Source organism: Podarcis cretensis (assembly GCF_951804945.1).
Source record: "Podarcis cretensis genome assembly, chromosome: 2".
Taxonomy (NCBI): Eukaryota; Metazoa; Chordata; class Lepidosauria; order Squamata; family Lacertidae; genus Podarcis; species Podarcis cretensis.
Window position 1 is genome coordinate 11,400,734 of NC_137171.1, and position 26,526 is coordinate 11,427,259.

A 26,526-nucleotide genomic window follows, 5' to 3' on the forward strand; every position below is an offset into this window, starting at 1 on the left:
GTACAGCACGCAGCAGGTGCCTCAGTTTGTGGGACCTTGCTAACTTCGCAGGCTGAAGAAGAAGTTTCTCTTTGAAACCGGGATCAACGGGCTCCAGTCCTGTTTGCTACAGCTGCTCCGACGCTTCCAATAATTCTTGCTTCGGAGATAATGAAAATATATCATTAACGCATTGTACTTATTTTGATGATTCTGGAGTACCGCTTGTATGTACTACATGCCTTGTAATAGCGGGTACATTGAGACGAATACAATTCGTTGTACTTTGCTTGCCATATACTGTGTCTTTGTATGCTGGGCCGAACCCCTGGTTTTTCTATTTGTGTATGTTTTCATACAGCGGGTTCCTTATTTTTGTGCAATCTCTGAGAAGCGCAGGCTTTCCAGTTCCTCGGGAAAGGCGCGGAGTCAAACTTGCGCTTCACGGTTTGGGGCTTTAGGAATCTCACGCTCATAGTTAATACTTTTATATTTCCTAGTTATTTAACTTCTCCCTAGACGCCTTTCTCTCCCGCCGCCCGCCACTTCCCCAACAGAAGCTCGGTTCTTCTTCTTCTATTTTATTTTATTCCTTAGTTTGGGCTCTAATTAATTTTTTAAGTATCTTTTTATTCCTCCTCCTGCTGGGAAATGGTTCTAGTTTAGCCCTATATACTTTTCTCCCCCTCCGTTTTTTCCCCCTTTTCGCCCTATCTGGAGCGGCGGTTCAATAAATAACTTTAATGAGGATGGTTTAATTGCTTTTGGATGCGGACTGCAGACGAAACGTTTGGCTGAATTATTTCTTCGGGAGGAGAGTCTGAGTTTACTTTCCTTATCCACGCTGCCAAAACTGTCTTCATAAATACTCTCAATCTTCTCTCTCTCTCTCTCTCTCTCTCTCTCTCGATTTAAGTGACTCTGGCGTGTGTGCTTGGAGGGGGTGGGGAGATCATTGGAAAGATGCTTATCATTTTTTCTTTATTTACCATTCCCCATTCTGTTCTGGAAGACGCCTCTAACCTGAGAAATGTATTCCATTTGAAAGTTTCTTTGCTGAGCCTGAGACTCCTTAATCAAGAATCGCCCCCCCCCACCCCCGTAATGTTAATCCTCCCACCCTTTCGTCCTTTTCACTCCCTTTTCCCGCCTAATTTTAAGTTCCGCGTAAATCCAGCAAAATAAACATGTCAGCTGGGGAGACTAACAAGTCAGGCCGCCGTGAGTAACTGCCCTGCCGATCTGACAAATACGGTAGATTATGAGCCGGAGTGCGCCATCCATTTGAGAGAGACAGAGGGACTGAGTAGGGCTCCCTGTTGGCTTGGGAGAGAGAGGGTAGCTTTAAAATTGATGGCTCTGTGCGGCCCGTTATTATTAATAATAAAACGTCTCCAGCCTGGTGAGTAATCTTGAAAAGGGCTTTTTGAGTGGCGGGCTCTGAAATGAGTTACCGCTTTCCCACGGGACGCGGGCTGAATCTGGGAATTGGAGAATTCGTAGGACCGGAAGGAAGGAAGGAAGATCCTATATGTACTAAAAGCGAGCTGCCTTATCCAGTGGAGGATGGTCCATTAGGGCATGTGGGGCGCTGCCCCACCAACTTCCGTCGTCCCTCAGTCAGCCCACACCTGCCTATTTTCTCTTTTGCTGTCAACTTCCACTTCCTCAGTTTCTGTAAAACTCAAGAGCAGGCATAGGCAAACTCGGCCCCCCAGATCTTTTGGGACTACAACTCCCATCACCCCTAGCTAACAGGACCAGTGGTCAGGGATGATGGGAGTTGTAGTCCCATAACATCTGGAGGGCCGAGTTTGCCTATGCCTGCTCATGAGGGAGGAGGATGCCTAACTAGAATTAATTGGCTGTGCTCTCTGGCGCCACCTAATGGTAGGCTCCCTGTCTTCCTCCCTACCGGGTCTAATGGACACCAGCCACCATTGCAGTTATCCTAGCGTGGATTCTTATGCACCCCAAAAGGCATCATCTTTGAAGAAGAAGGAGGTGTCTGCAGGCTTAGGAGAACCCAGGGAGAACTGGCAATGCTTAGTGGGTTGGGAATGCTGACTGGCTATGGAAGGAGGTTAATGGAATGGGGTATCCCAGGAAAGGGCATGGTTGGGTGGAGCCCAGAACAGGAGTGCTCCACACAGCAACATTATGTTGCATGACTATGGAGGCCCAAATTAAGGTCTGTTGAATATCAGGGAAAGTGGGACATGGGATTGGATAGAGAGGAAGGAAGATGCATTAATGGACAAACATGGACCAAGGTAGCCTTTCAACCATTGGCGGTTTAATTGATCGGGACTAGAATATCCTGCTTTACTTAAACTAGCTAACGGAAGTTCAGGGTCTTCACCCTTGGGAGGCAATGAAAGGTTGGCATACTACCACACCATGATTTACAGGATTGCAACTAACCTTCAGTAGAAATTATTATGGCAGGCCCTTAGAGAGAGTCATTAGGTGAATGCAGCACAATTCAATAAAATCTACTCAGAACTAAGTCCCACTGAATTCAATGGGGCTTAATTCCAGTTAAGTGAGCATAGGATTTGTGGGAGGATGTGCAGGTAAATCACAAATGCATGACTATCTAGCAATGCATGATTGCTAGATAGTCATATCCTCCAAACTTCTGTGGCAGAAGGGGAACAACACAAACTTAATATTTACTTCTTCCTGTCACTAAACACTCCTTTTCTTACCTCCAGTGCAGCAGGATGTCTGTTAGCTTTCCTCCAAAGAGGACACTCAATTTTGAACTGGACTATGGACTTCTGCAAACTTTACGGATTATTGGCTGCCTGGTTTTCATCACTGTAACTGTTGAATCCCGGCAAAAGGTTTGAGGTGAGTAAACCTTATATTTTCTAGTTAATAGTCAGAGAGTTATTTCTTTGCTAAAAGAGAAACCTAAATGGGTGAAGATAATAATCTAAGTCAGCCTAAAACATCCTTGGGTATCATAATTGTTATAAAAGGTTATGCAACCTTGGCCTAATAGCTTCTCGAGAGATAAGCTGCACACAGGTGGTGATTTTAACTCTGCTGAAATAGCTATTTGCATTTTTATGCAAGTGAGAAAGGGTAAAGATAATTAATAAATAAGATATCATCTCCTACTCATCTAAGTCCATCCAACAGGATTGACCCTGGATTCCCATGACACTGAATGACAGTCAGTTGCTACTGTTTTTAAAAAGCAGATGGGAAGGAAAAAAACCCCGGAAAAGGAGAAACAAGGCGCAACTGTCCTTTTCTCTATCTGCATTTTGGTCCCAGATTAGGATGCGTTGGTTTTTTCAGGCCTTTGGAAAGGAATAATGTGAGACCTAGACAGTTGTTGGGTTTTTTGATCTTCTGATTATTTGATGCTTTGGGTTGGTTGTGGTTATATTTGTTTTATCTTTTGTTGGTTTTATGGTCCTTGTATTGATTTGTGCAATTTAATAGATGGTTGTGCACCACCCTGGGAATGTTGGGGGTCGAAGGACTGAATACAAGTGTCATTTATTCATTTATTCATTCAATTTATACCCTACCCATCCTCCCAAGCAGCCCGGGGAAGCGATAGATAGATAGATAGATCCTTCACTTTGCCGGTTACGTCAGTTCAGATGGAGGTCAGAGTACTGTGGTTCACTTCAGTATGCTGAAGGCATTGCTTTAAAAAAAAACCCAAAAAATATGACAGTGTAGTCATTAACAGTTTAAGGACCCTTGGGTCTTTTATTATTTTTTAAAGTATTGTTCAGACTGTGTCCAGGATCTGCACACCCACTGAAGGGACTTTTCACCTCTTCAGTAATACATAGAAGACTGCTGAAGTCAAACAGGTTGATCCCCATAGAGTTATGGAAGGGAGATAACTGGCTAATTCAGAAGTTGCCAACATTGTGCCCTCCAGATGTTTTGGACTACAACTCTCATCAGACCTGACCATACTGGCTGGGAGTTGATAGTCCACAGCACCTAGAGGGCACTACCAGGGCTTACCTGGGTTAATGAAAGGAACAAACGCGATCAAAAGGTTTAGCTTGGAGCCAGGCAAAATCATTCCTTTATAACCAGGGCTTTGGCTGATTAAACACTGTGTGGCTTTTTAAAGGTGTTTGTGAGAGGTGGGAGTTATTGGGTTGTTTCTTTTTCTGTCTGTTTTTATTATGTTATGTATTTTGTGTTTTCATGCTGTAAACTGCCCCCCCCCCCGTGATCTTCGGATGAAAGGCAGTACAGTGGTACCTCCGGTTACATACGCTTCAGATTACAGACTCTGCTAACTCAGAAATATTACCTCGGGTTAAGAACTTTGCTTCAGGATGAGAACAGAAATCGTGCTCCGTGGGGCAGCGGCAGTGGGAGGCCCCATTAGTTAAAGTGGTGCTTCAGGTTAAGAACAGTTTCAGGTTAAGTACGGACCTCCGGAATGAATTAAGTACTTAACCCGAGGTACCACTGTATATAAATTTAATAAAAAATAAAATAAGGGTTTGGGACATTTGCAGTGCAATCATGTCTACTCAGAAGTCCTAATTAATTCAATGGGGATTTCTCCTGGGTAAATGGGGTTAGGTTTGCAGCATGAGACTTCAGTTCTAAACATGCTTACTAGGAGGCATATTTAATACAATGAGATTTACCTTGAAGTCAATATTGTTACAAAAGTCGGGTGTTTCCCGCTCTGTCTGCCAAACAGTGGCCAGAGCCCACGGGGTTCCACGCACTCCCTCAGGGTTTGTGGTCCTTCGGAGAATTGAAGATGCGGCAGGGACTGCCGTAGCTTTAAGAAATTTTGTTTATTCACATATTCACACCTTCAGTGTGCATGAAGGGAGTCCAGATCTTACAGCACAGTCATCTTAAAAGTGGTTTGTCTCCTGCAGCAGTCCAGTCCAAGGCATCTCTCCATTCTCCTGTCCCTAAACACCAAGCCTCTTTTATTCCTTTGCATTCTAGTGGTCAGGTCTTTTGATGTTTTGAAGTACCAAAAGCTAATTTCCTCAGGAGTTCGCTGAGTTCATCAACAATTGTAGGATTAAAGACTGGTACACAATTAGGACATTTACATTGTTTAATCAACTTCACATGCTAATTGCTAATGCTCAGAAGTAGGTACACGCCTTCCAATACGCATGGATCTTGATCACATTCTCTAAGCCTGACACAGTTTTTACACATAAACATCTCACACCCCTTGCACAGCCTCCTTTCTAATACACATTGAGACGGTCTTATATCCCAGTTATACAAGTTCTAATTAAATCTTCATTTTTACTAAACCTAAACATTTAGCCACAGAGCTATCACAATATGAATAGGATAGCACTGTTGCAAGAGTCCCGATTGTCCGGGAATATAAAACTGAGTGATTGAGCGGAACTGCCTATAGAAAAACGAGGGAGAAACTCCTAGGTAGTTGTCAATGGAAGAGGGATGAGACGCCCTCCAATTGCTCTCCTACTCCCAGCATCAAATCTCAATGGGTTTGTTCTTTCCCAGTCCAGGGAATCTGTTGGGACACACAGACTTCTCCAAATAGCAGAAGGAGGCGGCGGTTTCATCGTAAAATGAGAGCCGGCTTCTGAGCCAATCGACCACTGAGTCACCCTGAGGCTTGGCTCCGGGTTGACTCTACTTGGCGAAGGAGCTCGGTTTCTTTCACTAGAACAAACAGCTCGTTCTCCAGTGCCAGCTCCCTCCGCCTGACAGCTCAGCTCTCCCTGGAGGAGACCAGGGCGCTAGTTCAGATGTCAGTCGGACCAACATTCTGCAAACTCCCAGATGAAGGAAAGAAGCATTTGTTTTGCTTATACAGTGGTACCTCGGGTTAAGTACTTAATTCGTTCCAGAGGTCCGTTCTTAACCTGAAACTGTTCTCAACCTGAAGCACCACTTTAGCTAATGGGGCCTCCTGCTGCTGCCGCGCCGCCGGAGCACGATTTCTGTTCTCATCCTGAAGCAAACTACTTAACCCGAGGTACTATTTCTGGGTTAGCGGAGTCTGTAACCCGAAGCGTATGTAACCCGAAGCGTATGTAACCCGAGGTATCACTGTATTCTTTTCCGTCCTTAGGAACCCAAGAAGCGGCCTTATACCGAATCAGACCACAGGTCCCTCTACCTCAGTATTGTCTATACACTGATCGGTGGTGACGCTTCAGGATTTTGAGCAGGGCTTTCCAGTCCAGCCTTACCCGGAGATAACCAGGCTCGAACCTGTATGCAAGGCAGTTGCTCTGCAACTCAACTACATCTCTTCCCCAAGAACCTTAGGGGAACTATGGCAATGCGAAGAGAACAAATATTTTGAAGCAATGGACTTTGTGCCTTTAATATAGTGCACAGGCCAATCTCCTTGTTTAAAGCAATAGTCACTGGTACCAGTGATTTCGTACGCCAATCAATCAATCAATCAATCAGTCAGTCAATAACCAACCAACCACATGCATTCTGATTACTCTTCAGATTCCTTTCCCTTCTTTAAATCACAACCCTATTCTTTGGGCAACTCGTTCTTTCTTTCTGTCAAGAGAAAGACAACAGAAGAAGGCAATTGTGAGGAAAGGGACTACAAATAATGTGATGGTAGTCTATTATGTGGTCACATTTAGCCCTCGTTTATGAGTACTGTACAAGCAAATTTCTGGGCTCTCTGTTTCAAAAGGATTTCATGGCGTGAGAAAATCTACCCGAAAGATGAAATAAAATAACTAAGGAGAACTTGAGCCTTTGATTTTTTATTTTCTATATTTGTTTTGGTGGGGAGACGACGCGGAGGATACGAAATAGATTTATAAAATTACGGACCGAGAGAAGCGAAGGAAATTTCTCAAGCCCCCCCCCCCCAACAAGCCCACTTTTATTAAAAGTGTGTGTTACTAGACTTCAAGCAACGCAGTGAAGTTAGTGTGTGTGTGTGTGGGGGGGGGATCTGAACTACCCAAATCAATTGTTTCTGTGGTTGATGGCTATCATTTTTAAATGGCCCTTTAAAAAACCAGTTTAAGACAAACCCATGAAGAGTAGAACTATCAGATGGCATGGCTGTTAACAATGAGGGGTACGTGTTCAGAGAGAGTTCGTATATTCCAAACAACAGGTGAAGGCGATGTATTCAAATCCTGCTTGTAGACTTCCAGGAAGCAGCTGGCTGGCTCGGGGCAACATAGAAAACTGCCTCATAGTGAGTCAGAAACTGGAGACCATTTGCATGCAGGGCAGATGTTTTAGCACGGAGCTATGGGACTTCCCTATAGGAAGAGGGTGCTCAGTGCGATAAACAGACCTCTGGTCTGTTCTAGCAAAGCGGGGGTGGGGTGGGGGAGACTTACTTGGGCTCCAAATGTGTAGCGGTGGTGGTGGGCGGGTCAAGGGGATCGAAGATCTGCTACTATTTCCGGACCTGGGTATCTGTCTCCAGCGTCCTATAGCCGCTCAGTCAACATGAAAAGGGAGCTTTCTTCCCACTCTTTGTGCTTAATGGAGCCAATCAGAGAGAAAGGAGATAAATCAGCAGTTATTCTGGGCAAGGTGTGCGCAATGAGAAGTTGTTCCATATGCTCCAAAGCTAAGCATTTAAGGAACACTGAAAACACAAGGTGCTTGTATGTCAAGAACACAAGTTCTGTACAATGGAACTTCAAGAGAACCAACATCTAGGTCACTTTGAAAAAAGTTATTGGACTACTCCGAATCATTTGCCCATGTTTGTGCACAGAAAAGAGTAGATCAGGCTGAAAGACAACTCATGGAGATCTGCACTGGCCATTGCAACGCGCCCCCAATTATCACTATATAACTGGAAGATTATTGTATAATCTTAGAAGGCTGTGAGGTTGTGTGGCTGTGACTATCATGAAATGATCCTTCACTTCTTGCTTTGCTTCATCCACTACGCCACTGCAAATATTAAAGTTTGCTGTGTCTGAGGTGCCTCTGGTTGCAGTGGTGTCTTAGACAATTTGAGATTCTGGACTTCATAGCCTTCCCCAACCACCCTTCTTGAGATAGAAATTCTTTCAAAGTGTGGTTAGCCAGCCCTGCTGCGTTGGAGGGTCCTGTTCGTTCTGCTGAGTGGGACTCTGAATTTCTACCCTCAAGTGGTGTCCTGATGGAACCATGTCTCTGCGGCGCGTGGATAGTTGGGAATGAATTTGACATGGATCAAAAATGCCAGGAGGAGTATCTCTCTCACCCCGCTGCCTTGTACAGTATAAGGCTGCAAGCCTAACCCCATTTACCTGGGAGTAATCCCTATTTAGTTCAATGGGACTTACTTCTAAGTAGACACCATCAGGTTTGCAGCCACAGACACAAACGTTCCTATTCTGGTGATACATAGGTCCGTATAGCTATAGTTTTCCCAGTAGTGATGTATGGAAGTGAGAGCTGGACCATAAAGAAGAATTGTCGCCGAAGAATTGATGCTTTTGAATTATGGTGTTGGAGGAGACTCTTGAGAGTCCCATGGACTGCAAGAAGATCAAACCTCTCCATTCTTAATGAAATCAGCCCTGAGCGCTCACTGGAAGGACAGATCGTGAAGCTGAGGCTCCAATACTTTGGCCGCCTCATGAGAAGAGAAGACTCCCTGGAAAAGACCCTGATGTTGGGAAAGAGGGAGGGCACAAGGAGAAGGGGACGACAGAGGACGAGATGGTTGGATAGTGTTCTCGAAGCTACCAGCATGAGTTTGACCAAACTGTGGGAGACGGTGGAGGACAGGAGTGCCTGGCGTGCTCTGGTCCAGGGAGTCACGAAGAGTCGGACACGACTAAACAACAACAACAGGTCTTTTGACACTGTTTGACACCCCGCCTTCCCTCAATACACACTTGCAACAGCAATACAACGCAATCTTGTTTCCAGGACGAGTTTTGCTTTCCTTCATCCAAATCGCATTGCAAACAAACTGGAAACAAAAGGGGCCTTCAAGGAAACTTAATGCCCCAAGGGAAGATCCTAGGATGGGAAGGTAGCCCACTTGGCAAAGCCGTAGGCAGCTGGAGGAGCAGGGGCCCTGCGCCAGGATTTTGCATTCTTGCCAATGGATACAGTTGTGGGAAGCCACGAGTGAAAGTATTTTATGGGATAAGACCGCTCGTTACATTCCCGTTGGGATATTGAGGCAGGAAGAGGCTTGGATCGTGTAGCTTCTTTTACCAATATTCGTATTATTATTTATTGGATGTATACCGTGCACCTTTCCGCAAAGAGCCCAGGGCGGCAGTGTACATACCAAAGGTGCCATCTCCCTGGGGCCCTGGGTGCCAGAGCACCCACAAAATTCCCCATGAAGGGGCCGGGCACCCGCAAATTTTGATGTCAGGGCCATGCACGCTGCATGGCACTCAGGGCGCCGGCCACCCACGGTTGCGGGGGCCAAGCTGGAACTCCTGATACCACCTACTTCTAGGTATATAGCAGGGGTCAGCAAACTTTTTCAGCAGGAGGCCGGTCCACTGTCCCTCAGACCTTGTGGGGGGCCGGACTATATTTTGAAAAAATAATAATGAAAGAATTCCTATGCCGCACAAATAACCCAGAGATGCATTTTAAATAAAAGCACACATTCTACTCATGTAAAAACACCAGGCAGGCCCCACAAATAACCAAGAGATGCATTTTAAATAAAAGGACACAATCTACTCATGTAAAAACACGTTGATTTCCGGACCGTCCGCGGGCCGGACTGAGAAGGCAATTGGGCCGGATTCGGCTCCAGGCCTTAGTTTCCCTACCCATGGGGGTATATAGGACTGGGACCGTGGAAGAAAAACCACTGTCTATTTGTACAGTACAGTGGTACCTCGGGTTAAGTACTTAATTCGTTCCGGAGGTCCGTTGTTAACCTGAAACTGTTCTTAACCTGAAGCACCACTTTAGCTAATGGGGCCTCCTGCTGCCGCTGCGCCTCCGCTGCACGATTTCTGTTCTCATCCTGAAGCAAAGTTCTTAACCCGAGGTAATATTTCTGGGTTAGCGGAGTCTGTAACCTGAAGCGTATGTAACCCGAGGTACCACTTTATCTTGCTGCCTGGCTAAATGCCCGCTCCGCCCGCTGAAATATCTTTTGCGTTGATAGGTACTAGCACGTCCAGAAGCTACAGGGGTAAGTAAAGAGGGGCAGAGTCCTCTATGCTTGAAACTCTTTGAAGGCTCGTATTTTTCATTAGCCACGTGCTTCAGGCTTTCCCGTTGAAGTCAATGGGAAAGTTGGGCTGGACTCGACTCCCTACGCTAGCAGGGGACGGGGAGGGTTTTACGACCCGCCAGCCTGTAGGTTATAAATAACGCGCCGTGCACGTGGTTCGAAAGAGCCCATTTCAATAAAATCCAGCGCGGTGACAAACGGTCAAGGATTAAAATGAATAATATATGCCGGGCTGTATAAAAATTACAGTCTTACAAAACCAGCCTATAAATTTAAATTTCCGCTCTAGACTAGCGTGTGTGTGTGTTTGAGCAGCTCCAAATTGTTCCTTGACAAGACCAGCCGTGGCTTAGAAGCAGGCAGTTATAGCTAAGAGAAACACACGTTTGTCCTGGGGGTGTTGCCAGGATGTCCTCATACACACATTCCTTTACGTATGAAGTGGAGTCTGGGTCATCAAGGCTTCTGCCACCGCAACTTTACCTGTTTTTAAGGTGCCGCAAGATGTGATTGCGCGGTCGCATATCACGTTTACTCAAAAGTAAATCCCATTGAGTTCAATGAAACCCACACTCAGAGAAGTGTGGGTCGTGTGCCTGGGAGTCAGTCCCGTTAAATTCAGTAGGGCTTATTTCTGAGTAGACACGTGTAGGACCCCCGATGCTCGTGTACATTTACTTAGCGTGAAGGGATGGGGAGAAGAAGAGCCACTCGTTAAACAAATGTCTGGCGACTGTCGGGTCCACTTCCGAACAGAACAGGAACTCTGCCAGAAAAAGCGGTGGGCTGGAGAGACGGAAATTTTGGCAACGGTATTCTGTTCACATCCTCCCCCGACCAAATACAATTTTGTCATTGCTTTTGACCTGTGGGAATGTTTTGCATGAAACATCCACCAGAAGACAGGTGGCTCCTGTGACGTCACAGTGCTAGTCAGGCAAGAGGATGACGCCATGTCTCGTCTGATCTTTTACCACTTACCGGAGAAGGATGAAGGAGGAGAGAGGGCTAGGCTGCAGGATGCTCTCCCGGTCCTCCATTGATTCAGAGAACCTGGACTCGTGGATGCTATGATCAAACTTTTCCTGAAAGGTTAGCTCTCCGTTGCTTTGACGATCCTTCATTTTTGGGGGTGTATGTGTGTGTAAAGCAGATTAGGAAGCTCTAAATACCTTAGCCTTTTCCTCTCCTCTCTGTTTTCTCCTCCACTCCAGACCGGATTTAGACTGTAAATTCCTCAGGGCAGGGCTCTCTCATATGCTGATGTTAATTCGTGTAATTGCATGCCTATGCTAATGAAGACTAGTTTTGAACGAGGGATCATCAGAGGGATTAAAAACTGGTCCAAGCGTGAGTTTCTCTTTTGTTTACTTGGATACTAATCCGGGTTAGTGGCTGTTGATTATGTAGCTCAGGGGGTATAGTCACCCCAGTTTAATTAACATGGAATAGAGGAGGGCCCTGATTCCGTGTATGTTGTTGTTGTTTAGTCGTTTAGTCATGTCCGACTCTTCGTGACCCCCTGGACCAGAGCACGCCAGGCACTCCTGTCTTCCACTGCCTCCCACAGTTTGGTCAAACTCATGCTGGTAGCTTCGAGAACACAGTCCAACCATCTCGTCCTCTGTCGTCCCCTTCTCCTTGTGCCCTCCATCTTTCCCAACATCAGGGTCTTTTCCAGGGAGTCTTCTCTTCTCATGAGATGGTCAAAGTTTTGGAGTCTCAGCTTCACGATCTGTCCTTCCAGTGAGCACTCAGGGCTGATTTCCTTCAGAATGGAGAGGTTTGATCTTCTTGCAGTCCATGGGACTCTCAAGAGTCTCCTCCAGCACCATAATTCAAAAGCATCAATTCTTCCGCGACCAACCTTCTTTATGGTCCAGCTCTCACTTCCATACACCACTACTGGGAAATATACATGCGTCCTAAGAATCACTGGAATACCAGTTGTTGGGAATCAAAAGTGGGGAGAGTACTATCGCCCTCATGGCCTGCTTGTGGGCTTCCTATTGTGGGCCTGCTTGTTGGCCACTGGGGGGACAGAGTACTGGACTCAGTAGGCCTGATCTAGCAGGTCTCCTCTTAGACAGATAAGAATAACCTGGAAGCAAATATCAGATTTGAGGAGCGTGCGGCTACCTGTTTGCGTTTACATACCGAAATGCAGTCGCGTTATTTTTTGCTCAATATGTCGCAGGGCTCAGGTTAGCCCCTCTCGGAGTCAAGAACGTCTTCAATCTTAGTGATTTCTTAGGCGTCAAAACCGATTAGTTGTCTTTGCAAAGACTGATTGCTGCAATAGTGAATGGTTTCTGCATAGTATCAGGGCAAGGGCTCACCCTCCCATTCTCGCTGTGTTCAGCCATCTACATCACGTCTCAACGCTCCCCCCCCAAGGGGAGTGTTCTTATACCCCTTCTCTAGCAAATTTCCGGAAGGCTCTGTGAGCCTCAGCTCCCTGATGCAAAACATGAATTGTTGGTTTGACTGCATTTTAAATATCCCACAGTAGTTAGGCTTCCCAAGAAACCATAGGCACTTTATTTTATTTTATTAATTACATTTATATACCACATTTATCTTCTAAGGATCTCCAGGTGGTGTTCACACGTGTATGTACATAACTCTATTACGTTAAGCCAGATTATTTATTGGGGACAGGTGTACCAGCTGGTGCAGGCAGACAAACACATATAACTTCAGGAATATATTCCAGATAAATGGGAATTATGTGAACTGACATCATCGTTAAAAAGCGTTGCCATTTGTTCTGTTTGTGGGGCTCTATCTGGGATAGCCCATTCACACGCATGCAAGTTGTCCTTTTCTGTTGCACGTGTGAAGGAGCTTCAGGTTTCACATCTCTCTCCAGAATGTGTCTCCCCCAATTTCCGGACTGTAGCTGTGCTTTCCAGAGCTCTCCGAGTCAAACATTTTTGACGCCACGCTTTGAGGTGGATTACATGTGCACGTTTATCACTTGATATTTCATAACTCAGTAGTTCAACTGAATACAGTGGTACCTCAGGTTACATACGCTTCAGGTTACAGACTCCGCTAACCCAGAAATAGTGCTTCAGGTTAAGAACTTTGCTTCAGGATGAGAACAGAAATTGTGTTCCGGCGGCGCGGCAGCAGCAGGAGGCCCCATTAACTAAAGTGGTACCTCAGGTTAAGAACAGTTTCAGGTTAAGAACGGACCTCAGGAACGAATTAAGTACTTAACCCGAGGTACCACTGTATGTGAATTGCTTCCTCTTAAAAAACGTTGTGTTCGAGGTAATGTGAGAAGATGGAAAACCAACTTCGGTGCTTCATTAAGGCGTTTGGAGGAAAGAAGGGATATAAATGTAATAATACATTTTTTTAAAAAAATTCTGCTGGTAATGGTAATGACGACTGTCCCAGACATGTTGCCTGCTGTTTATGGCTAGCCTCTTGTTTCAACAGCCAATGATGGCATTAAACAGGCCTGACAGGCTTGCATTCTTTCAAACTCGGTCATGTTTTTTAAAAACGACCATATAAACAATGCGTGCCATTGTTCTTAATATTTTATCTCGCACCATTGTTATATACGGCGCTTCGGAGAGTCATATAAGCAAAAGGCCAGATCTCTGCCCCGGGGGGAGATTACAGTTTAAACCGCAAGAGACTAGGAAGACTATCCGGGAAAGCAATTACACTTACTTGGGCATGTGGACTAAAGGAGTGAAGGCAAAATTTGCAGAATGTAAAATGTGCATACCAACGGGAATTTAGAAATATTTGCAGCAGGCATTCCAAATATGACTATATTCAGCTTAATTATGTTACAGTGGTACCTCGGGTTACATACGCTTCAGGTTACAGACTCTGCTAACCCAGAAATAGTACCTTGGGTAAAGAACTTTGCTTCAGGATGAGAACAGAAATCGTGCAGCGACAGCAGGAGGCCCTATTAGCTAAAGTGGTGCTTCAGGTTAAGAACAGTTTCAGGTTAAGAACGGACCTCCGGAACGAATTAAGTTCTTAACCCGAGGTACCACTGTATTCCCTGTGATTGATTAGTTTCAAATAATTATGCAATATAGTTTTAATTAATTCTGCAACTGGTTGTTTCTTCTGCCCTCTCTTCGCATAAGGAAAGCAAAACAAAAAATAGCCTCTGTCCTGCCAGATTAAACAAAAGGTGGGCTTCATTCCAGCGACGCGTGTTTCTTAATTCACCCTCCTACGGTCCACGTTCTGTTGCGGAGTCAGTAGAGGAACCTGAGTGAGGAAGGCAGGAGTTGCAAAAACAACCCCTCCTCTACTTGACATGGGAGCTAACCTGAAACAAAGACGCGCTGGAAATGAATTATTATCATGCTTTTTTCAAATTAACCACGTTGTTTCCTCATTGGAGTGGCTTTTTGTTGTTGCTGCTTGTTTTTGTTTTCCCTTTAAAAGTTCAATCTGGCATCAGGATGTCATCAATCTGCCTTATTATCGCCAGTCAATGAAATACACATTGGCTTTTATGATGTTGCTTCTGAAGCAAACTGAGATACACAAAAGCGGCGGGATTCAAGTAGCAACCAATAAAAAGTTACTGGTGCCGGGAAGCGGCAGACGGGTTGGAAGTGGGGAAGGGGAGCGGGGGGGGGGAGGGAGGGAGGAGAGACAGGGCCGGCGAAGATCTGCGGTCACTGTCTACCATCTGCGGTTCGGGTGAGGAGGAGGACGATGACGTCAGCGCCCTCTCAGCATCCTATTAATGCCTCGTTTTAAAAGGCCGGAATGCCGCCTCTAAGTCGGAAGGGGAGGTTGCCCCCTCACCCCACCGCCAGTCACGTCCCTCCCTGATACACGACAGAGATAATGAAACCCAGGACATAGGCAGCTGAGCTGCTTTACACAGAGTCAGAGCAACTGATCCATCCCGTTTAGTGTTGTCTGCACTGATTGGCAGCTGCTTTCCAGGGTTTCAGGCTGGGGGCATTCCCAGCCCCACCTGGAGAAGCCAGGGCTTGAACCTGAGACCTTCTGCACACTTTGGTGTTGAGCTGCAGCCTTTCACCACCAGCTTTATTGAGCGGACAGTTTAGAAACAACCAAGTGCACTAAGATTCTTGGGAGTGTTCTCTTATACACCCACAAAGCCCTGCCCACTACGGACAGGTGTGGTACCACAAATTCTACCAGACATCTGCATTATGAGCAGTTAAAAAAACCCCTAATCATCCTCAGCACTTGGCAGGGTAATTCAGAAGACCAAACTACCCTGGGATGAGAGAACTTGTTGTTTTATAAAAGGAAATGGTACCCCTGACCGTTAGGTCCAGTTGCGAATGACTCTGGGGTTGAGGTACTCATCTCGCTTTACTGGCCGAGGGAGCTGGCGTACAGCTTCCGGGTCATGTGGCCAGCATGACTAAGCTGCTTCTGGCGAACCAGAGCAGCGCATGGAAACGCCATTTACCTTCCCGCTGGAGTGGTACCTATTTATCTACTTGCAGTTGACATGCTTTCAAACTGCTAGGTTGGCAGGAGTAGGGACCGAGCAAAGGGAGCTCACCCCATCGCGGGGATTTGAACCACCGACCTTCCGATCAGCAAGCCCTTAGACCACAGCAGACGGGGGGGGGGGGGGACACACACCTCAGTTGGAACCCAAATGTGGCTCTCTAAGCCTCTTTCTCCCCAAGCCATATGCCTTTCACTGGCCTCCTTAAGGGCTTTTGCCTGGCTGCTAAGTGTCCTTGAGCTGTGACGTTGCCATCTCTCTGGATGAAGAGATCTCTCTAGAAAGAAACCTCTGGCTTCTGTGTGGCTTACTGTAGTAGAAAGATAAGAGTCACACCTGTCACTCTGCCCACTTTTACCTGTATGGGTTCAAACGTTTTCATGTGTTCATACGTGAACGCGTCAGACCAGAGTACCTCACTTGCAGTGACCACGAAAGCAATGAAAATACTTCTTGTTCACGGGGCCTTGTTCATACATGCATGATTGACATGAAATACATCTTGAGAGACCTTTCTCTGCTTTGGAGAGACCCAGGAGTAAGCTCCATGGATTAAGGGTGGCGCTGTGGGTTAAACCACAGAGCCTAGGACTTGCTGATCAGAAGGTCAGCGGTTCGAATCCCCACAACGGGGTGAGCTCCCGTTGTTCGGTCCCTGCTCCTGCCAACCTAGCAGTTCGAAAGCATGTCAAAGTGCAAGTAGATAAATAGGTACCACTCTGGCGGGAAGGTAAACGGCATTTCTGTGCGCTGCTCTGGTTTGCCAGAAGCAGCTTAGTCATGCTGGCCACATGACCCGGAAGCTGTACGCCAGCTCCCTCGGCCAATAAAGCGAGATGAGCGCCGCAACCCCAGAGTCGGCCACGACTGGACCTAATGGTCAGGGGTCCCTTTACCTAAGCTCCATGGAACGCAGTGGGACTTATACCTGAGCAAGCACGCGCAGGCTTGCACAGTCGGTAAGCTAGAAGCCAACCTTGTGCAGACCAGTAAAGTAGCCTATAAAGAAGCCTATATGTGAGAGAGAAATAGGAAGAGAAATAGTTGAAGGAGGGACAGCAGGGAAAAATATATGCAGATGTGAAATGTGCAGGCTTCTGTAAGAGAGATCACAAGACGAGTAGTACTGTAATAACAATTATGACTTTATTTATTTCATTTGTAAAATTATTTATATGCTGCCTTTTGGGTCCCAGCCCAATATCATAAAAGCTCAATAAATACAGTGATCTAAAGCAATCAAAATTAACAAAGGCATCATCATTAACAAATATTTAAAAGGCCAGTGAAAACATTTACAAAGACTAGTAAAAGACTTACTGCTCTCTTCAGTATGCCAGGTGCCTCACAATTCTTAGAAGAAGAAGAAGAAGAAGAAGAAGAAGAAGAAGAAGAAGAAGAAGGCGGCAACTGTGGAACAAGGAAGCCAAAATGATTTTGTTATCTAAATATGGGGCTCCATTTTCTTCTGTCTGCTCTGGGTGAATTCTGGCACAGAATCTTCAAACAAATGCTCTGGAAGAGGCCCACTGAAACACGTGCAACTCCTTAGGAGCAAACAGCTTGAAGATGATAGCCAGAATTGATAAGTAGAAGTTTGGTATAGAAATTGGGAGTAGATAGAGAGAAGACCCTCCAAGACCCTCTAGATCAGTGGTTCTCAACCTGTGAGTCCCCAGATGTTGCAGGACTACAACTCCCATCATCCCTAAGATCTGGCCTTGCTAGCTAGGGGTGATGGGAGTTGTAGTTCAACAACATCTGGGGACCCACGGGTTGAGAAAGGCTGCTCTAGATGGTCATTTAACCTGTGTTGACCTTCCTTAGGCCAAACTACTATGCTTAGGGTTGCTGACCTCATTTCCTTCTCCCTCCTTCTCCATGCCTCTCTCTTGAGGGGAAACATCAATTTTCGGATCTCTCTCCATCCAGGGGTGGCAATTTGAATAAAATATGGGGGGGGGGCAAGTAAGCCCCATGCTGCATAATCATTCAGAAGACATGGCACATGCACATTTTTTGAATGTCAATGCCCATCAACTTGGGTCCCTTGGCCCCCTCAAATATTTTATTTTACAGGCCAAAAGGACCTTGGCTGCTAGGAGTTGGCTCCTAGGTCTCCCTCCATGCTGCAAGAACAAGCAGGGCCTGTTAGCTAGAACTAGGGATCTTTCTTATCAAATATGTATTGTATGTATGTATGTATGTATGTACAGTGGTACCTTGGGTTACATACACTTCAGGTTACATATGCTTCAGGTTGCAGACTCCGCTAACCCAGAAATAGTACCTCGGGTTAAGAACTTTGCTTCAGGATGAGAACACAAATCATGTGGCGGCAGCAGGAGGCCCCATTAGCTAAAGTGGTGCTTCAGGTTAAGAACGGACCTCCAGAACGAATTAAGTACTTAACCCAAGGTACCACTGTATTGGAGAACAGCCTTTACCAAAGGTGTCATGGACCACCATGATCAACGCCCACCCAGAAACCTACGTCTTCATTCTGGAAGGCTGTGTGGATCCAGAATTGGCCTCCACAGTCACTTATGGACTCACTGTTAAGACCGTGTTCATGGAAGACAATCTTACTCGGCTACGAGTGAGTGCCAAAGAAGAAGAAAAAGATTTCTTGCAATGAATGTAGCTTTCTTATTTTCCAAACTCAGGGTCTCAGTGTGATCATACCCAGGGCAAAGTGTGCTCCTCCAGCAGGAATTTCAGTTTTCAGTTCAGCATCAGCCAGCATTTTAACTCCAAAGTCCAATATCTTATACGCCCCCACACAAGTACATACTGAAATTTTTAATCCTTAACATCATTTTGCATTCATCCAGTAACCTATACATTCCTTTCAACTGCTGCCAAGAAGCATAAAGGGTGTTCTGCTCCTACAGGGGTCAGTTATTTAGTGACAGCAAATCTCTGTGTTAGTATTAGGTAGAAGGAATAACAATGCTTCCCCTTTAAGGAAATACAGTGCTCCCCCCCCCCTTTTAGACCCCAAGGCAGGTTGGGAAATGTAGGCACAGCAATAGTCTACTTTCTTTTGGCTCTGCCAGAGAGCGGGGGAATACCTCTGGCAGTGGCCAGAGCAGGAAGAAACCTCCCTTCCTCTTTTGTAATCTAGTAGCAGTCTAGTTATGGCAAACCCAAGAAGGGCGAACTAACTTCGTCCTTACTTTTGCGTCTGGAGATTTCGCTCTCTTTGTGGATAGTATTAACAAAACTCCACAAAGCTCTCATACATAGATTTATTGAAGATAATCAAGGCACATGTAGAACTATTACTCCCATTCCACTAGGCTGTTGTATGGTTTGGAATGAAGATGGTTAGAAACTTTTTATGAAGTTCTCTGTGGAGCTCTGTAAAGATGAGGTGAGCCAATGTCCAGGGTTCAAATCCTAACTCAGCAATTGACTCAGATAAAGGGTCCTTAAGCAAGCCATTGTTCTTCTCAAAGGAGCCAGCTCCTAGGGACCAAAATCCAAGGTTCCTTCTCTCCCCTAATATTTTTTTTGAGAGGGCCAGCCCCCCCCCCCCAGTTAATGGACATTGCCATTCAAATGGTGTGTGCACACCGCATCTTGTGATCAATTATGCTGGGTGGGGCTTATCTCGGTCCCTCCAATATTTTATTCAAGTTGGCATCCCTGGTTTGTTTAGTCTTGGCTGTGAGCCACAACCCCATAACACATGTACCTGGGAGTAAGCTCTACTGAACTCAACACAGCTTATGAGGAAACATGTATGAGATTGTGCTGTCAGAGGTATTACAAACCTCCTTACAATTATTCTAATGCTTGTTGAAATCAGAAGTGAAGTGATTCAAACATTTAAAACATATTTTGTAGATGTAGAGTTTTCCTGTTATCAAAGAAGACTCTAACTGGCTTTTGAAGAATGAAATATATATTTTATCCACTGCAACGAATCAAAAAGGGGCAGGGGCAGTGGAGGTTAGGATACACCAGGGTGTATTAGCTGGAGTTACATCTCTTCTCAACAGTAAATAAAAATTAACAACACTACCCTTAAAAAAAAAGAAGAAATGTCTTCAATGCAGTTTTCTAAAGGAAGTTGGCTCTCTCTCTCTCTAGCAAAGAACATTCCTGACAAAGGAATGTTAGTGTGTGTGATAACCTGTCCCCAGATCCAGAAAGTGCTGGTGTGAATTCTAACACTACATAAAAACCTGGCGTTTCTCAGAACTCCCCATAAAACATATGTAAAAGAATTGCTACCCGCAATTCATCTGCCGCATTACAGTTTTTGCAGCCTCTAGGGATGACTCAGCAAATCTTCCTCCCTTATCTCAGTAACTGGAGCTTCAGCCGAAAACTCCAGTCTCTAGACACCGGTGTCAGCGACACCTGACGCAGCAAAATCATATACTGCCGAGTCATAAGTGATGGTCCGAGGAGTCTGAACTGAGGGCGAAATCCTGATCCATTAAATTTAGTGGGATCGCCATTAGCTTTAATGCGAGCAGGACTTCAGCCAAAGTGAATTAAAGTCAGTCGAAGGATAATGTTTTCGTTGATGCAGCACAATATTTGTGGTGTTGATCTTGTTTCCTTCCCCCACGACGAATTCATATCATCTACCAAAAGATTATAAATATTGAGTGCCGTCCTTCCCCTACCCAGCAAGCCTCAACCTTCACCGGTTCCAAATGTGTGACCCAGATGTAACCATTTCCATTTACACCTGGAGTGTTGAAGTAGACTAGTTAATTAGATACAAACTAAAGCAGAATTAAACAGCTGTAATAGCGTTATCTCACAATAAATCTCTCCCAAGAAATGATCGAGATCCAATCCCGCTGGGAATCTTGTATCTAACAAAGTATGCAAAATATGTGTCTAACTTGGTCCCCTAGTTTGGAAATAGAGACCCCCCCCCAAATAGTTTATTAGCTCAAGGAATAGGGGCAACTTAGTGGGAGCCCCAACTTGTGGGCTTCCCAGAAGCACATAGCAGGCCACTGTAGAAAAAAGTTCTATCAAGTTCAATAGAGTTCCTTGCCAAATAAGTGTGTACTGTACAGGACTGTGGCTTTAGAATACATCCTTATACATACCTACCCAGGTAAATCCGTATAGAGATGTAGCCTCAACCTGATCCAGCAGGGTTATTTTTCTTATTACCTTTATATTGACCCTGTAACGTTATAGACTCTTTAGAGTCCCATGGACTGCAAGAAGACTATACATATCCATTCTGAAGGAAATCAGCCCTGAGTGCTCACTGGAAGGACAGATCGTGAAGCTGACGCTCCAATACTTTGGCCACCTCATGAGAAGAGAAGACTCCCTGGAAAAGACCCTGATGTTGGGAAAGATGGAGGGCACAAGGAGAAGGGGACGACAGAGGACCAGATGGTTGGACAGTGTTCTCGAAGCTAGCAGCATGAGTTTGACCAAACTGCGGGAGGCAGTGGAAGACAGGAGTGCCTGGCGTGCTCTGGTTCATGGGGTCACGAAGAGTCGGACACGACTAAAAAACTAAAAAACAACAACGTTATAGAAGGTAATGTAGAAAATGGACCCAGATCTCCAGGTGCTAAGGCAGAAGGTTGATCCAGATCTGGATGATCCACTCCCAGTTGTTTAAGGATAGCAATAACAAACGGCTCTTTCCACCCCCTTTCTCCCCTAAATCAAGTTGCTGAAACAAATACAGGAGTGTGGTGCGAAAGGATTGTGAGCTCAGCGCTTGAACCAATTCCTAGGCTGAGTTTAAAAAGGCATCTTGTCCCTTAATTATGTTTCTCTTTCCCTCCCATTTCACACCTGGCTTGGGTTGGTGGATCTCGAGGTCCTGGTTAAAAAACGAAACAGATCCGTTAATACTAAAGGTTTGTCCGCACCTGCCACGCAGGGCTGTTGCACGGTTTACTCTACAGCAAGCTGAGGTCCGTGAAATGCTCTGAGCCCTAGAACTCGCTATTTAAAATTATTGAAGGATAACTAAACAGCATCGAATGTACTTTTAGATGTCGGCGCAGAATACGTACTTGTGCCTTTCTGGTTTTTGCAGCCCCGCTGCTTTCCAAAAAGCAGCCTCCGCAGAAGGAGGGAAGAATCATTTGTCCGACTCAATCGCTCTGGGGCGAAGCTTTAATCGGGGCTCAGGCACTGGCTGGAATAAGGTGAACTAGCTCTTTATTCGTCAGGTACAGAGAGCTCCACGCGCTAATCAAAGCTGTGTTGAAAGGCTCCCTTTGGAAACTACGCTTTGGGCTCAAGGACAATCTGGATTTGACGCAATGATGGATTGCAACGGCGGTCGCTTCCAAGTTTCAACGTTCAGCAGGGTTGCAAAAATTATAGTAAAAATTTTAAAAAGTTAAAAAATTAGAGGTAACCCCCCACCCCCGTCAGGAACCTTTACAAGGGAGAACCGCCACCCCGCCCCAAGAGTCATGAATTGGCTTTTAATTACTACGGGGCAGGCTGAGTTTAGAAAGCGTTTGGGGCTGTGACAAGGACGATCGCTTTTGGCCTTTGTTGCTACAGCCAAAAGAAAGGATTTATGGTGATGATTCATTTATTCTATACAGCACCTTCAAAGTACTTGGCGTTATGTAAGAAAAAGAAAAAAAAGCCGTCAGCAGTCCCGAAGAGTTATCAACCTAAACCATGAAAGTAGGGCAGGTAGGGAAGAGAAGATTGCTTTCTTCAGGAGAGACTGGTTAGGAGGAGATCCTGTCTAAGAATGCAGGGAGATTCTATTATATGGGTAACCTCTCATGTGGGTGGCTGCTTTGAGCAGGGCCCGATTTAGGTTTGATGAGGCCATAAGCTCCTGAAGGTTATGGGGCCCTTTATATGTCCACATATAAATTGTCCTTTGTCAACAACAAATTGTCACTGTTTTTTGTGTTGAACATACGCTATATGGTAATTTATGGACCTACAGTGGTACCTCGGGTTACATATGCTTCAGGTTACAGACTCCGCTAACCCAGAAATAGTACCTTGGGTTAAGAACTTTGCTTTAGGATGAGAACAGAAATCGTGCTCCGGTGGTGCGGCGGCAGCAGGAGGCCCCATTAGCTAAAGCGGTGCTTCAGGTTAAGAACAGTTTCAGGTTAAGTATGGACCTCCAGAACGAATTAAGTTCTTAACCCGAGGTACCACTGTAGTAGGTATGTAAAGCCATTTACACATAACAAAATATGTATTTTATCAAAGTAATTGTTGAACTGAAAAACAGTTAAGAAGAAGTATATTAATAGTGAAGGGACGTGGGTGGAGCTGTGGTCTAAATGACTGAGCCTCTTGGGCTTGCTGATTGGAAGGTCGCGGTTCAAATCCCTGCGACGGGGTGAGCTCCCGTTGCTTGGTCCCTGCTCCTGCTCACCTAGCAGTTCGAAAGCACGTCAGAGTGCAAGTAGATAAATAGGTACTGCTCCAGTGGGAAGGTGAACGGCATTTCTGTGTGCTGCTCTGGTTTCACCAGAAGCAGCTTAGTCATGCTGCTTAGTCATGCTGGCCACATGACCCGGAAAAACTATCTCCGGACTAACGTCGGCTCCCTTGGCCAGTAAAGCAAGATGAGTGCCGCAACCCCAGAGTTCATGAATGGACTTAACTGCTAGGGGTCCTTTAGCTTTTTTATATTAATAATGAATTGGGGGGGGGGGCAAGAGAGTGGGGCCCTAAGCTATAGCTTGTTTAGCTCATACGTAAATCCAGCACTGGCTTTGAGCTTCCTGGAGCTGTAGTTAATAATTTATTTTATTTACTATAGCACACTAGTGGCTCTCTTGTAGCAAACAGTCTGCGAAGTACTGGATTGTGGGCTTAAGCCAAAAAACCTTACAGGAAAAAGTTATGTTTGCTATATTCCCCCTTCCTCCGTGGTGACCTACCTTCCAAACTGCCATACATGGCTGCAACCAGGGGTTTAAGGATCCTTTTTGTGGGAATGGAGGTCTTGCCCTGCATTTGCAAAACTCCAAGCAGGGTGGGATCTGTCACACAGCTGGCAGGTTGGCATACATCCTGGCAGAACACAAGTGGTGCAGGCTGCTGTAGCATAAAGCAGGCATAGGCAAACTCAGCCCTCCAGATGTTTTGGGACTACAACTCCCATCATCCCTAGCTAACAGGACCAGTGGTCAGAGATGATGGGAGTTGTAGTCCCAAAACATCTGGAGGGCCGAGTTTGCCTATGCCTGGCATACAGCAAGGTTTGCTAATCTTTGCCCCTCCAGATCTTGCTGGACTCCAACTCACAACAGTGCTGACAGCAGGCCATAATGGCTAGAGCTGATAGGAGTTTATCAACATCTGGCATTTAGCCCTGCTCCCTTTCCAGGTATAAAGCAAGGCAGGTGACAGTGACCTCAGAGAAGGTGCCACAAAATATAGTATTTGTTGTTTAGTTGTTTAGTCTGACTCTTCGTGACCCCATGGACCAGAGCATGCCAGGCACTCCTGTCTTCCACTGCCTCCCGTAGTTTGGTCAAACTCATGCTGGTAGCTTCGAGAACACTGTCCAAACATCTCGCCCTCTGTCATCCCCTTCTCCTTGTGCCTCCATCTTTCCCAACATCAGGGTCTTTTCCAGGGAGTCGTCTCTTCTCATGATGTGACCAAAGTATTGGAGCCTCAGCTTCACGATCTGTCCTTCTAGTGAGCACTCAGGGCTGATTTCTTTAAGAATGGATAAGTTTGATCTTCTTGCAGTCCATGGGACTTTCAAGAGTCTCATAGTCAAGGTCATTGAACCCAGGATGACTTTCTCTTCAGAGTGATCTATGCTGTGATTTCAGAGTGATCGGCTTTGCTTTCATCTGCACAGAATGGCAGAAGGGTATATGTTGCAGTGCTGTGTATGCTTAATGTACTTGACGACACATTGCTCTTCTGGATTAATTAGTGCTACAAGTTTGCACATATATATGGCTTGGAACAGCAGAACTTTGTAAGCCTATAAAATGATTTCAACAAAGCAGGGGCGGTTTGCTTTTGCACCACTGGAACGGAATGCTTTTCTAGCCATGGGCTAGAAGTATGTACTTGCCACACAATATCCCCATGTTTCTCACTGGGAGAGGTGTCTACAAAATTGAAATTTTCTCCCATAGTTAGTGGGGTACTGCAAAGGCCGGACAAATTGCTGGTGGGAGCCAGCGCATTATGGTGGTTGGATTATTGAGACCGGGACTTGGAGGACCAGGGTTTAAATCCCCACTCAGCCATAGAGCTAACTGGGTGACCTTGGCCAGTCACTTTCTCTCAACCCAACCTACTTCACACGGTTGTTGTGAAGATAAAAGGGAGAGGGGGAAAACCATGTATGCCCCTTGGAGCTCTTTGGAGGGAATGTGGGGTATACATGTAGTAATCAGAGCAGCAGTAGTAAGTAACAACAACAGCAACTACAAATGACTTGTGGACTGCCAACAGGCTTTGCCTGACATAAAAATAAAACTGCGTAATTATCCCAGAGAATTCAAATCTCAAAACAAAAGTATTAGAAAAAATATGCAGATTCACACATTGCAAAATGTGTTTTATAAACAAAAGCAACTTTCCTTCCTCTTTGTGCTCTCTCTCTTTAAAACTGATGAGTCATTCCTCTGTTGGACAGAGAAAATAATAATAATAATAATAATAATGATGATGATGATGATGATGATGATGATTTATACCCCGTCCATCTGGCTGGGCTTCCCCAGCCACTCTGGGCAGCTTGCAACAAAATATTAAATGCATCAAACATTAAAAGTTTCCCTAATCAGGGCTGCCTTCAGATGTCTTCTAAAAGTCTGGTAGTTGTTGTTCTCTTTGACATCTGGTGGGAGGGCGTTCCACAGGGCGGGTGCCACTACCCAGAAGGCCCTCTGCCTGGTTCCCTGCAACTTGGCTCCTCACAGCAAGGGAACCGCCAGAAGGCCCTTGGCACTGGACCTCATTGTCCGGGCAGAACGATGGTGGTGGAGGCGCTCCTTCAGAAATACTGAATAAATTATTTGACTGTGAGTGTAAAACAACAATCCTGTGCTCCCCTGGAAAGTATTTGACTTGTACCCAGTGCTGTGCCAGCAGGGTTCAGCTATATCACAATGCAACTTCCATGTCTTCTTCTCCCCCCATAACCCCCAAAATCGGCTCCTGGAAGCCCTACTATCCTTCAGAGCTGATTTTGAGGGTGTAAGAGTGGGGCTGAAGGGGAAATGAAAGGAACAGGAGGTCCCAGGTTGTGTACACAAGCCTCTTGCCATGCAGCCCTTTCTATCCAATGAATTTTTATTTTTTTACCTATCAGCTTTTAATTCCCATTTTTCTTTATTTTTTTCCCTTTTTCTGGGGGAGGGAAGCACTGCATCTCCCCATAAGATGAAAGACCACATTGAAATGCAAAGCATGATGATGATTGCTATACTTTACTTTTTATATGCTAGGTGTTGCAACATTACAGACAACGTTTGAGAACCATAAATGCCCATGACTGCATCAAAAGAAAGTTACAAGGAGAAACCAATAATTATTGTTGAGAGAGAGGAAAAAAACCCCAACAGCTCAATCAGAGGAAGCAGAAGGCCAGCCAGTTCACTTTCCTCCTGTCATTTATTCCCGGTATGTTCTTCTCCCCACCCCAACAACAACAACCCTCCACCTTCCTTTCTAATAAATTACCAGCCATACTGTTAAACACTTTACTGGCAGCCTTTAAGAGCATTCTGTCCCCTCAATCCCTAATGCTGTGCTATCTGGCAAAGGTGTTTTTAAACAGTGGACACTAACAGTATTGATTTTTTTTTTTGTGAACTTGGAGATGAATGATAAAGCTGGGTAGCTGCAGTGATTTATGGCATTTGCTATATCAGGAATATGGGACGCAGGTGGCGCTGTGGGTTAAAGCCTCAGCGCCTAGGACTTGCCG

At 45.5% G+C, this 26,526-nt stretch overlaps 1 long non-coding RNA gene across 3 annotated transcripts; it reads left to right on the forward strand.

The window, feature by feature from the left end:
* LOC307210779 lies at positions 1–26,302 on the forward strand. 3 transcript variants are annotated; one of them, XR_013836098.1, is made up of 4 exons: positions 1–234; positions 2,697–2,835; positions 11,038–11,230; positions 26,045–26,302. It is a non-coding gene; the product is annotated as an uncharacterized lncRNA (long non-coding RNA). The 3 variants fall into 3 exon arrangements; XR_013836099.1 differs by having other exon boundaries at positions 11,041–11,230; XR_013836100.1 differs by lacking the exon at positions 1–234 and adding an exon at positions 442–456.
* Positions 26,303–26,526: the final 224 nt, after the last annotated feature.